Genomic DNA, 14,182 nt, shown 5'->3' on the forward strand with positions numbered 1-14,182 from the left:
GCGAGATGCTTTTGAATGGACCCCACAATGTTTTTATTTGTTTATTATCATTATAGGTTTTTAAACATTTTTTTTCTTGGAGTCTGGACCTTGACTATACCTTGACCAAGAAATTTGGACCTTGACAAAAATAGGCTATCCCTTCATTAAGGTATATATCACTTACTTTCTCCTCAGAGCACATTCTGTGGTATCTGAGTGCCTGGCTGTCAATAACATATTTCTTGGTATGGTTGGGGTGGTTACTAGATCTATGAAGGTAGGTGTGGTGATCCATGGGTTTCTTCTATATGGTTGTCTGTAGGGTTCCATTGATGAAGCTGATTGTGGTGTCCAGAAGTTGATGCTAGTGTGGGAAAGCTCCAGAGAGAGTTTAATGGATGGGTGGTGGTTGTTGAAGTTGTGGTGGAAGTCTGAGGGAGTTTAAGCTGTCTTCCCATAGGATGAAAATTTCTCAGGTATATCACTGGTTTCATGATGCACTTCTCCAGAAATTCTTCTTCAGGATGACCCATGAAGAGGTTAGCATATTGGGGAGCCATCCTAGTACCCCTGGCTGTTCTCATGCTTTGGACAAAATGTTTATTGCTGAAGGTAATTCTATGACAGGCGAGGATGAACTGGATGAGTTTGGCTATGTGTTTGGGATGGATAATTGATGGTTGTCCACTGTCTTTTAAATATTTGGGGCAGGCAGCTATCCTGTCATTGTGAGGGATATTGGTGTATAGGAAAGTGACATCCATGGCGGCAAGGATGGTATTCTGAGGAAGGTTGTTAATACTGTGGAGTAGAGTAGGGCTCAAATGTACTTGAGCCATCCAGCTACTGTGAGAGTGGACTGTCTGGAAAGACTCTTGCCTAGGCTCACAGCACATGCACGTTTCAATCTCTTTGGCTCATGAGTGTTTGCACGCAGTGTTCTAGAAAGCCAAAGGTTTCCTTTAATAGATGTTTTCAGTATTGCTTCCTCAAACGGGCAGTCAGTGCCACACACTGGCTGAAATAAATGCTGAGTGACTGAGATCAAGTAGGGGATGTTGAGCTCTGTGGTGCACAATCCCCTCCATTGTAAGACTGCTGATTTTGCAAAATGCTGTGTTTTTGACGAGCTGTGTCTGGGGAACTCCTTGCTCAAATGACCCTGAAATTTGGGTCACTAACCCTATCTTGTTCCCCCATGAGACAACAAATTTCAAGATAGTCCAAGTAAGCATAGAGATCTTACAGCACTAAGAAGAAATAACATTTAAGTAGAAAGGGCTTCTCAACCTAAACTAAAGCAGAGCTGGTGCTTCATTATAGAATCATAGGACTGGAAGGGACCTTGAGAGGTCATCAAGTCCAGTCCCCTGCCCTCATGGCAGGACCAAGCACCATCTAGACCACCCCTGACAGGTGTTTGTCTAACCTGCTCTTAAAAATCTCCAATGATGGAGATTCCACAACCTCCCTAGGCAATTTATTCCAGTGCTTAACCACCCTGACAGTTCGGGCATTAGGAAAAAATTCCTATCAAAACTTCCCTTGCTGCAATTTAAGCCAATTGCTTCTTGTCCAATCATCAGAGGATAGGAAAATAATGTTTCTTCCTCCTTCTTATAACAACCTTTTAGGTACTTGAAAACGGTTATCATGTCCCTTCTCAGTCTTCTCTTTTCCAGACTAAACAAACCCAAGTTTTTCAATCTTCCCTCATAGGTCATGCTTTCTAGATCTTGAATCATTTTTGTTGCTCTTCTCTGGACTTTTTCCAGTTTGTCCACATCTTTACTGAAATGTGGCACCCAGAACTGGACACAATACTCCAGCTGAGGCATAATCAACGTGGACTGGAGCAGAAGAATTACTTTGCATGTCTTGCTTACAACACTGCTGCTAATACATCCCAGAATGATGTTTGGTTTTTTTGCAACAGTCTTACACTGTTAACTCATATTTAGCTTGTGGTCCACTCTGACCTCTAGATCCCTTTTTTGCAGTAATCCTTCCCAGGCAGTCATTTTCCATTTTGTACATGTCCAACTGATTGTTCCTTCCTAAGTGGAATATTTTGCATTTGTTCTCATTGAATTTCGTCCTAGTTACCTCAGACCATTTCTCCAGTTTGTCCAGCTCTTTTTCAATTATAATCCTATCCTCCAAAGCACTTGCAACTCCTCCCACCTTGGTATCGTCTGCAAATTGTATAAGTGTACTCTCTATGCCATTATCTAAATCATTGATGACTATATTGAACAGAACTAGACCCAGAACTGATCCTTGCAGAAGCCCACTCGTTGTGCCCTTCCAGCATGACTGTGAGCCATTGAGAACTACTCTGGGAATGGTTATCCAACCAGTTATGCACCTACCTTATAATAGCTCCATCTTGGTTGTATTTTCCTAGTTTTTTAATGAGAAGGTCATTTGAGACTATATCAGATGCCTTACTAAAGTCTCGATATACCACATCTACTGCTTCCCCCCATCCACACGGCCGTCACCCTGTCAAAGAAAACTATCGGGTCGGTTTGATATGATTTGTTCTTGACAAATCCATGCTGACTATTACATATCGCCTTATTATCTTCTAGATGTTTGCAAATTGATTCCTTCATTATTTGCTCCATTATCTTTCCGGGTCCAGAAGTTAAGCTGACTGGTCTGTAATTCCCTGGGTTGTCCTTATTTCCCTTTTTATAGTTAGGCACTATATGTGCCCTTTTCCAGTCTTCTGGAATATCACCCGTCTTCCATGACTTTTCAAAGATAATAGCTAATGGCTCAGATATCTCCTCAGTCAGCTCCTTGTGTATTCTAGGATGCACTTCATTGGGCTCAAGTGACTTGAAGACATCTCACTTGTCTAAGTAATTTTCAACTTACTCTTTCCTGTTTTGAACCTACCCCATTTTCACTGGTGTTCACTATGTTAGGCGTCCAATCGCCACCAACCTTCTTGGTGAAAACCGAAACAAAGAAGTCATTAAGCACGTCTGCCATTTCCACATTTTCTGTTATTGCTTTTTTGTCTTCTTTGAGTAATGGGCCTACTCTGTCCTTGGTCTTCCTCTTGCTTCTAATGTATTTGTAGAATGTTTTCTTGTTACCCTTTATGTCCCTAGCTTGTTTGATTTCCTTTTGTGCCTTGTCCTTTCTAATTTTGCCCCTTCATTCTTGTGTTGTTTGTTTGTATTCATCCTTTGTAATCTGACCTACTTTCCACTTTTTGTAGGACTCTTTTTTTTTATTTTTAGATCATGGAAGATCTCCTGGTTAAGCCAGGGTGGTCTCTTGCCACTCTTCCTATCTTTCCTGTGCAGTGGAATAGTTTGCTCTTGTGACCTTAATAATGTCTCTATAACACATAATAAATGGGTTAATTGTTTATCAGGTCCAAATACCCTAACACTGCACTGGAGACATTACCATACCAGGACTGGCCTGGAGGTGTCTTAGCATTAGCTCCCTATGTTGCAATGTGGGTAAATTTGCTTTGTAAGTAATGACAGTCCTCACAGCTCCCCAAAAGGACAGAGGAAGTAGCGTGAGTGAAGGGACTGATTTGGTCGCTGGGACGTAAGCAAAGCCACAGTGCTGTTAGCTACACCTGTAAAAGACATGTCCCAGCAAAGAGATGGAGGAAGATATGAAGAAAATCAAAAATAAGTCTTCCCAGAAGGCGTAATCTGCACTGACTGCTGAAAGGGAAATAAAGGGTCAGATCCTCCGGATGAGCCATTGATGCCCAGCACAGCTCAGGGTGACGGGTGTAGGCTACCATCACAGCCGCCTGATCCTCAGACTGCCAGGCACCAGTCTGATCCTGAGCAGCAGCTTAGAGCAGCCAAGGGATCATTCCAGCTTCTGGGATCACCACAGAGACAGGGTCCTGAGTCTATGCCCCCTCCTCCAGTAGCTGTGAGCTGGGATGTCATAGAGCTGGTTATACTGGAAGATTTTCTAGGAAATTCTCAGTTGGCCACTTAAGCCATTTTAAAGTGGACTCTGCACTGCGCTGAGGATAAGGATTGGGATCAAAACATGCAAACCAACCTAGTGGAGTTCAAAGTGGGCCAGAACTATGTTTTATTTGCATGGAAGTAATCCCATTGGCTTCATTTTTGTTATACCAATATAAGTAAGAGAAGAATTGAACCCAGGATGTATAAGTCATCTGTTACTTACTGGGTACTGCTTTTCTTTAAATTACAAACATCAGGCTGTCTATGGAATGAGTAAACTGTATATAAAGTCACCATTTTCTACTCTGAAATTTTGGTTTGTTTTAACTTCCTTCTGCAGAAAGAAGTAAAGCATTTCAAGATGTTCTGTCCAGATTAAACCTGGAGAAGCACAGAAGCATCAAGATCAGGCTGAGGGATGTTTTGGAGATCTACCCAGAAAGCATCAAGAACAGGATTCCAGAGGCATTAGGTGATTTACCTTGGCATTTCCTGAGGAAGGTCATGTCTCTGAATGGTACAGCCAGAAATACAAGCATTGAGCACAAGGCTCCTGCAGAAGAAATGGATGATTATGAGGAGAAACTGCATACTGATGGCACTTTCTGTTTTAGTGACACTGAGATGAAAGTTTCTCTGCAATCTCTTGATGTTCTTTGTGCTGTTCTGCTTTGCTCATTTTCCTACAGCAGGAGATCCTGTCCAAAATGTCCATGTGCCAGTTGCCCTCCCTCTGCTGCTACCCGCCCTCAACACCCCCAAGGGCACCCTACTACTGTGGGCCATGAGGGACATTGTGAGGAAGTGGAGGCCACACTCCCTGGCAGAGAGCAGAGGGTTCAGAGAGGAGAGCCTGGTGCTCACAGAAATGCCAACGATTTCTTTTCTGCGGATGGGGAGCTGCAGCTTCTCCAAGTCCCAACTCCTCAATGAGGTTCTCAGCCCCTCCCAGCAGCACCACGATTTCTTTATCCATCGGGACATGGAGTCTGGGAACGGAACTCCAGGGGGGACGGAAAATTCTGATCTTTTTCCCTGAACCCATTGCAGTTACAAATCTGCATGGAGACATTGAGTCCCACTGGCTACAGTTTAGCTTTTTAACAGAGGTCTCCTCCGCAGTGTTCATAGTTACCGAGAGCATCGGTGAGAGAGAATACGAGCTGTTATCATCTCTGAAAAAATCCAGCTCTAAATATTACTTCATCCTCAACTGCAAGAATAAGAAACCCAAAGAAACTCTGGGATTTCTTAATAAGCTGTTCTCAGTGTTGAAACTGAGCAAATCACAGGTACTGGTGAAAGATAGTACCATGAATAATGCAGGATTTGTGAAAAAGGTGAAGTCCACCATAGGAACCATAGTGAATTCATCTCCGAAGACAGTGAGTTTGGAAGCCATGGCTGTGACGGCACGTGACCTAGGAATCCAGGTGGATGAGGAGTGTCAGGCATGTCAGTGTGCGAGGAAATATACTGAAGAAATCACTGCAGAAATAAGAGATGGGGCAAAATTCAAAAGGGAAATGCTGAGCCTGCAAGGAGACCCATGGAAAAACTTGGCTAAATTGGAAAAAGAGATGTGCCAAATGAAAAGGCAAGGGGACATGGCCACTGAAGACTATAAATCTGCGCTGAAACAGAAATGGTTAGAGATACGTAGACAGCGGAATCAGTGTGACCGTACTAATGGTTTGACTAAGTTTATCAATGGAATAGTACCGTTAAATCCAGTGGAGAAACCTTACTTTCTGAAATGGATGAAATTTAGCCTGGATAATATTGCTAGGGGGAATCTTTCTGAAATGCGGGGAGACTATAAAGAGAAATGTGAAACTCCAGGAGTGGACCGAAAACAGCTGGAGGAATTAGATAAATTAATATCTGATAGTTCCTTGGGGGTGGAGCATTTCATGCATGAGTTGGGGGCAGTTCTATGACGCTGAATGCTCAATGGTTAAAGAAGGGAAAATGGAAGAAGGCCAAAGACAATTCTCCCATCTCCCATGCATAGCAGCTGACCTGATGCTGGAAGGGTTTCCTGTGGAGCTGATCGATGGAGATGCCTCCAACATCCCCATGAAATGGGTAGTAGATGTTCTAACTCATCTCCATATCAGACTAGGGGGTAGATCCAGAATGGTGGTTATAACAGTGCTGGGAGTGCAGAGCACTGGGAAATCCACTCTTCTCAACACCTTGTTCGGCCTGCAGTTTGCAGTGAGTAGCGATCGATGTACGCGAGGAGCGTTCATGACACTCATTAAAGTTACAGAAGCTGTTCAGGAGCTGCTTGGCTGTGATTTCATCCTGGTGATAGACACTGAAGGTCTGAAGGCCCCTGAACAAACAGCACTGGAAGACAGTTATCAACATGACAATGAGCTGGCCACCCTGGTGATTAGACTGAGTGACATCACCATCGTTAACATGGCCATGGAGAATGCCACAGAAATGAAGGATGTTCTGCAAATTGTGGTCCATGCATTTCTCAGAATGGAGGAAATAGGACAACAGCCAAACTGCCAGTTTGTGCACCAGAATGTCAGTGATGTGTCTGCTCATGATCAAAACATGAGGGACAGGAAACACCTCCTGGAGCAGCTGAATGAAATGACCAAAGCTGCAGCAAGGATGGAAAAGCAAAGCAGGGAAATGGCATTTTCTGATATTATGGAGTATGACCCAGAAAAACACAATTGGTACATGCCTGGCTTGTGGCATGGAGTACCTCCCATGGCTCCCGTAAACACTGGATACAGTGAGAGTGTGTGTGAGCTAAAGAAATACCTGTTTGAATTCATAGAGAACTGTTCACGGAAAAGAGCTGGAAAGGATATTCCTGATTTTATTGTATGGTTGAAGAGCCTGTGGAAGTCAGTGAAACATAAGAACTTCATCTTTAGGCTTCAGCTACACGGCTGTTTCTAAAGCTATCACCAGCTGTCTGTGAAGTATTCTGAATGGGAATGGGGTTTCCGCAAGGAGATGTATCTCTGGATATCTGTAAAAGAAACTTTTATCCAGAATCAGCTGCCAGATACAGTAGAGGGTCATCTCTTTCACAGTTTAAAAATGGAACCACAAGGGAAGCTACAGCAGGGAGAACAGAAGCTCTTGAATAACTTAGAACAGTATTTTAAAAGTGAAGCTCCAAATTTGAACCTGATAGAAAAGTACAGAGAAGATTTCAAAAGGAGCGCAAATAGCCTCAAAAGAGAACTTGAAAATTCTTCAACCAGTAACTGTAAGGAAGCAATTCGAATACGAAGAGGACAGCACAAGATAGACAATATCCAGTCTGAGTACAAGCAGAAAATTGAAGGGGAAGTTGACAAACTCTTGTCTGAATACCGAAACAGAGAAGATAAATTAGACCATGAGAAACTGAAAAAAGAATTTGAAACGATGTGGCGAGAAACCTTGTCAGAGTTAACGCTCTGTACTTTACAGAAACGTCAAGTTGTTCAAGATATGGATCTCCAGCTGAGAAAGGATCTGAAACACAGAGGGGGTGCTGTCAGACAGATACTGCAACAAGGAAAAAGCCTGCTGGATTATAGAATGAAGTCTTTCCCAATGAAGAAGGAATACTTAAACCTAAAATGGACCAGAGCAGTTGTAGAAAACTTCTCACAGGAATGTTACTGTAAAACTGAAGAGCTTGCTCTATCTTTAATGACTGAATGCAAGAAATACATTGAAGAAAAAGTTAAATCCAAAACAGACTATGATGAAACCTATTGCAGAGAACTGCTGCATATCGTTAATGAGAGGTTAAAAGAGGAGGATATTGAGCAACTTCACACTTCTCCTTTGTTTGAAGTTGACCTGAAGCGTCACGTTTTGGTGGAAGCGGCTTGGGCATTTCAGAAGATGCATGAAGATTTTATCAAAGAAAACGATCCTCAGCAACGTCTGGAGAAGCTGAAACCTCATTATTTCTCCATATTTACTGATCTCTATTTGGAAAAGAAGGAAAGCCAAACGAGGGCGAGGAATTTCTGTGATCAGTTTCTCAAACCTGCCCTGGTGGGTTATGTCAACAAAAGGCTCGGACTAGAAATAGTTGACAATATTCTCAGCAGTGAACAGGCCCTTGAATACGCCAGCCAAAGCTTCTTTCAGTTCTTTTTGCTAAAGAAGCTGCTGGAAGAGATGAACTTTGACAACTATGTGAAATAGATAAGTAACTATGAAGAGTTTGTCAAATCCTGGATACAGAGATGTCTGATAGACCACTATGGAGGGAAGGCAAGTTTGAGAGATTTGGAGAAAGGGATTCTATCCAGAATAATAAATAAAATCAAGGGAGTTCTGAAAAACTCCATAAATAAAAACAATAACACAGTTTCTGCCTTTTTAGACAGCTTTTGCAAAGAGCTGCAGCAGGACCTGGTCATTTCCAGCAATATCTTAGTTGGAGTCCAGTTTAAAAACACAGCAAAAATTGAGCAGCTTTCTGGTAATATTGAAATCTTCCTTCTGGAGCTGGAACAACAAATCTTAACCCAGTTTAATCATTTGGAACTTGAGACCAAACTCTCCAGCCTGTCAGTGAAACCTCAGGATGAGATCTTCAAGCGAGTGTTTGGCTGTGGGAAGCAGTGTCCGTTCTGTGAAGCCCCCTGTGAAGCAGGAGGCACTGACCATAAAGAGCATTTTGTATCAGTCCATCGACCCAAAGTGTTAGGGAACTTCAGGGATTGTGATTCACAAAAGCTTGAGCATTCCATATGCTCCTCTGATGTGGTCTCCAATCGTGAATTCCGAACTGCAGCCGCAGATGGGAAATTTCATTCCTACAAAGATAACCGCCATTACTACCCAGACTGGCACATTCAGCCTGATCCCAGTATTGATGCTTCCGATTTCTGGAAATTTGTTTTCAAATCATTCAATGACCAGTTAGCTAGAGCGTATGGTGCTAAAGCAGCAGAACTTCCAGGAGACTGGAAAAATATAACTAAAGAGCAGGCACTGAAGAGCCTAAAGGAAGCGTTTTACATGAAATAATAGACATGCCAAGAGTGTCTTTAAATAGGATACACTTCAACAAAACAAAACCCTTAATTTTAAAAAACGGAATATGAACAAATCTGACAGCCTGTACCGTTTTTTAAAATTGAAAACTAAAAAAAAATCAATTGCAGGTCACATCTTCCAGTTAGTGCAAGGCTGCTGCACAGGAACAGCCATACCAAAGCAAACTGATAGTCCGTGTATCCCTGTGTCCTTGCTGAACCAGAATAACAGCCCATCTAGCCTGGTAACCCCACCTCTCTGCAGTACTGGATCAGACCAATCACCCATATAGCCTAGTATCCCACATCCTTGCTGTATTGGATCAGACCTAAAGGCCATCTAGCTCTGTATCTCATCTCCCTGCTGTACTGGATCAAACCAGTGATCCATCCTGTCTCTGACAGTGGCTATTACAAGATGTCTCAGTGGGAGGTGCAAGAAACCATCTAATGGAAATTGTATAGAAACATGTTTAGAGGAGAAGCTTCTTCCTAACATAACTATGTAAACAGGGTCCGAATGAGTTCTCCCATGACAGCTAGCTGGGAGCGGGAGAGACTTTAGGAGCAAATTGTATTTACATGAACTCACCTACTCTGCCTAGATATCCATCAGATATAGAGGTGTTGCTCAAAGTGATCAATATTGACTTGTGTTGGGTTACAGATCACTTTAGTACGGAATGAAGGGGTAGTGAAATGTTGTTGTCAGTGTTGTTGCATTTATTGTATAAGTAAAGGGGAGCAGAATTGTGCTTAACCTGTCTCAAATGAGGGGTCACCCTCAGCTGAAAGGACTCATTAAGCCAGGTGCTGGAATGCCTGACTCCTGTGAAAGTAAGAGGGGTGAGGAGAGGTATCTCTGCCAGGAGGAATGAACTCTCCCTAAGGGTCCCTGGTCTGGTTTAACCTGTTCTTCCCCACTGTTCAGAAGATAGGGCCTTTTGTTATTTTAAGTGCTCAAAAGAGCTGACAATTACTTGTGGCAGGACAGCATTTCTGCCCAGCCTAATAGCTGAAAATCACTAAGGACTTGGCTACACTTGTGAGTTAGAGTGCATTAAAAGCAGCCCCGGGCACCCTAACTCACGACCCATCCACACTGGCAAGGCACATAGAGCGCCCGGACTCAGCAGCGGGAGTGCCCCTGCTAATCCACCTCCACCAGAAGCATAACGCTTGGTGCGTCTCGGCTGAAATGCCCCAGCGTCAGTGTGAACGAGGTGTTGCATTACTGCGCTCTGATCGGCCTCCGGAAACGTCCCCTAATCCACTTAAGTCAAGTGGCCACTCTTGTCATTGTTTGGAATCGGCTGTAGGAATGCGGATATGTCCTTTCCAAGCTCCGTTTCTGACAGCTGGCATGCTTATCTGCTCTGGGACAAAGCAAACCATTACTGTGGAATGCTGCTTGAGAGGCAGGAGGAGGGGAGTCTGCTGCTGTCTGAACTTACAAGACAGCATGCTGACATGCTCTCAGCCCCCCCAAAACCCACTCTCTCTCCGCCCACATACACACAACACACTCCCTGTCACACTCCACCCAACCCCACCCCATTTGAAAAGCATGTTGCAGCCACTTGCATGCTGGGATAGCTACCACAATACACTGCTCTCTGTGGCCATTGCAAGAGTTGCCGTTGTGCTGGCATTGTGAACACACAGCAGCGCTTTCCCTGCAGCGCTCTCTGAGGGGCACTGCAGCTCCTGGCGCTGTACATCTGACAGTGTAGACATAGCCTAAGTTACATCAGTGAAACTTTCTTTATTCAACACAAGGGCAGATTCAGGACCTGAGTATTACATAGTAGGAAGTAATTACTTTAGAATAGGCTGTAAACACAGATAAATGATTGGCATGTATGTTGAGTTTTTAAACTGAGTCTCTCCCCCCAAATAAGAATCCGTTGAAGACAATTAAACTGCTATATTTAGAGCATGACTATCATTTACTCTCCCTATTGTGCAATAAGAAATTAGTATTCTTGTTTTAATGTAATCACGCATAAGAAGCAACAGAAAACCATTTACAGTTAAACAAAATAAACTTGGGAACGGACTTTTTTGTGGTGGCTTATTTATTTTGAAATGTTGCCTTGAAACTTTTTGTTTTATTTAGCCCTGAGAGGAAGGATAGTGGGTGAGGTCAGCAAACATTTCAGGAGATGTGATGCTTCCAAAGTACAAACCCAAGATCCCAAGCGATACAGGACCCCTTAACATTTAAATGAGCCCTTCTGAGAGGCCTGATGCTGATAAGAATGACTGACCTCATGAAAAATGGGCTTTGTTTTCTCACTTAAACAGTGAGAAAATTTCATGGAGCCCTGAGCTCTCACTCAGGTGGAGACCCAATGTGGCACAAGTTAGTAACCGCTGTGGTGGGATAGGCAGGGCCACCTGTGGAGTCAATGGAGCAACCCCCAGGTGAAGCAGTTAAACCACAACCCAAAGACTGGATTTTCCACAGTTACAAGGGAAATTAGATAACTATACACACACACACACACACAGACTGAAATATGTAGGGTTAGAAATCCCCAGTAACAACATTGATGGCCCAAACTCTCTGCAGTGACCCCAACTCATGACACTCCCTCTCTGTGTCCCTTCTCGACAGTGGGGCTGTGAGTGTAGCTGGATTGGGCAGTGGCTCCCTCTACTGTCCCACGGGGGAATCTCTTCTCTTCATTGCCACATGCCATGCAGTTGCCGTACTCTATCTGTCAGCCCAGCTGCTCAGTGGATTTGCCCATGTCACCCGGTTTCAATTGTTCCTTTCCACATAGAATCATAGGACTGGAAGGGACCTTGAGAGATCATCAAATCCAGGGGTTCTCAACCTTTTTCCTGCTGAGGCCCCTATAAAAACATCCTATAAAAACAACAGGGGCCGGCAGGGGGGAAGTGTGGGTTCCAGGCCAGGGGGACACACTTGGGCATAGGCATAGTTTTACTTCTATTTTTTTTTTGGTGGTGGGGGGGTAAGGAAGGCCTGGCATGGCTCATCCCAGCTCCACACAGCAGGGTCCAGGAAGGATGTGCCATCTCCACCCCCTGACTCACTCAGGAGGGCACCCAGCTTTCTGGGCTCTGGGAGGATGCAACCAAAAATATAACTGAAAGGGGGGACTCAGTTCAAAAAGTTTGAAAACCGCTCAGGTGCGGGCAGGAGGTTAGTTAGGGGCTCTGTGAAATGAGGGGAGTAGCTCAGGGTACAGGGAGGGGATAGCTAAGGACTGTGTATGGGCAGGGGGTAGCTCAGGGTGCAGGCAGGGGGTATCTATGGGCTGTATGCAGGCAGGGGGGCTTCCAGTGCAATGCCCAGCTTCAGGGGCAAGGCACTGGGACTCCCGGCTTCAGCCTGCCTGCTGCTCCTGGCTTGTGGGGGAGGGGAGGTTTGACGGCTCGAGCACCGCATTGCTCCTGGCTTGGAGGGGATGTGGGGACCCTGCCAGCTTCAGCCCCACCTAGCTTCTGGCTGTGCCACTCCCGGCTTGGGGGGGATGGGGAGGGCACCGCAGGCTTCAGCCCCGCGCTGCTCCTAACTAGGGCAGGGGGCCCACTGGCTTCAGACCCGCACTGCTCCTGGCTTAGGAGGAAGGGGGGGCCCCCAGGCTTCAGCACTGGGGCTCCAGGTTTCAGCCGTGGGGCTCCACGGCCCCCCGGAAAGGGCTCACTGACTCCCCCGCTGAGAACCACTGATCTAATCCAGTCCCCTGCACTCATGGCATGACTAAGCATTATCTAGATCATCCCGGACAGGTGTTTGTCTAACCTTCTCTTAAAAATCTCCACTGATGGAGATTCCGGAACCCCTCAGGCAATTTATTTCAGTGCTTAACCACCCTGACAGGAAGTTAGCCATTGATAGCTACTCTCTGGAAATGGTTTTCCACCAGTTTTGCACGCATCTTATAGTAGCTCCATCTAAGTTGTCTTTCCCTAGTTTGTTTATGGGAAGGTCAGGTGAGACTGCATCAAAAGCCTTACTATCGTCAACATATACCACATCTACAGCTTCTCCCCATCCACAAGGCTCGTTACCCTGTCAAAGAAAGCTATCAGGTTGGTTTGACACGATTTGTTCTTGACAAATCAATGCTGACTATTACTTATCACTTTATTATCTTCCAGATGTTTGCAAATTTAGAGCTTAATTATTTGCTCCATTATCTTTCCAGGTACAGAAGTTAAGCTGACTGGTCTGTATTTCCCCAGGTTGTCCTTATTTCCCTTTTTTTAGATGCCCTTTTCCAGTCTTCTGGAATCTCTTCCGTTTTCCATGACTTTTCAAAGATAATCACTAATGGCTCAGATATCTCCTCAGTCAGCTTCTTGAGTATTCTAGGATGCATTTCATCAGGCCCTGGTGACCTGAAGACATCTAATTGGTCTAAATAATTTTTTACTTGTTCTTTTTCTATTTTATCCTCGGATCTCACCTCATTTTCACTGGCATTCAGTATGCTAGATGTCCAATTACCACTAACCCTCTTCTTGAACACTGAAACAAAGAAGTCATTAAGCACCTCTGCCATTTCCACATTTTCGGTTATTGTTTTTTCCCTCTTCATTGAGTAATGGGCCTACCCTGTCCTTGATCTTCCTTTTTCTTCTAACGTATTTGTAGAATGTTTTCTTGTCACCCTTTATGTCTCTAGCTATGATCTGTTTTTTTCCTTGGCCTTTCTCGTTTTGTCCCTACAGACTTGTGTTATTTATGTTCATCCTTTGTCGTAATTTGACCTAGTTTCCACTTTACGTACAACAATTTTTTGATTTTTAGATCATTGAGGATCTCCTGGTTAAGCCAGCATGGTCTCTGGCTATACTTCCTATCTTTCCTATGCAGTGGAATAGTTTTCTTTTAGGCCTTGTTGTGGGGCAACTGCCCCACTCCAGTAAAAGAGGGGTTAAAAGCATCCCTGGAGAGGGCTGTAGCTGGGCTAGGCTGATTCGGGAAGCAGCCACAGCTGTGGCCAGCTCAATCAGGGTCCAGCTGGCCCTTATAAGAGGGCTTGGGGCCAGAAGTGAGAGGAGTGTCACTCTAGCCCTGGAGGGAGAAGGGCTAGCTGCCTGGGAGCAATGTACCTGAAGTGGAGCAGTGCTGGGGAAGGGCAAAGGGAGCTGGGGAGCAGCAGCCTGGTTAAATCCCCAGGCTGAGGCCTTGTTGAAGGCCTAAGAAAGGTACTGGGGAGGCAGAGGGGC

The 14,182-nt window shown here is 44.6% G+C and overlaps 1 pseudogene; it reads left to right on the plus strand.

Annotated features, from left to right (window-relative positions):
* The first annotated feature begins 578 nt into the window (after positions 1-578).
* On the plus strand, positions 579-8,963 carry LOC140904799 (up-regulator of cell proliferation-like; annotated as a pseudogene).
* The last annotated feature ends 5,219 nt before the right edge of the window (positions 8,964-14,182 follow it).

The sequence above is a fragment of the Lepidochelys kempii genome, unplaced genomic scaffold (genome assembly GCF_965140265.1).
Source record: "Lepidochelys kempii isolate rLepKem1 unplaced genomic scaffold, rLepKem1.hap2 scaffold_74, whole genome shotgun sequence".
NCBI classification, from domain to species: Eukaryota; Metazoa; Chordata; order Testudines; family Cheloniidae; genus Lepidochelys; species Lepidochelys kempii.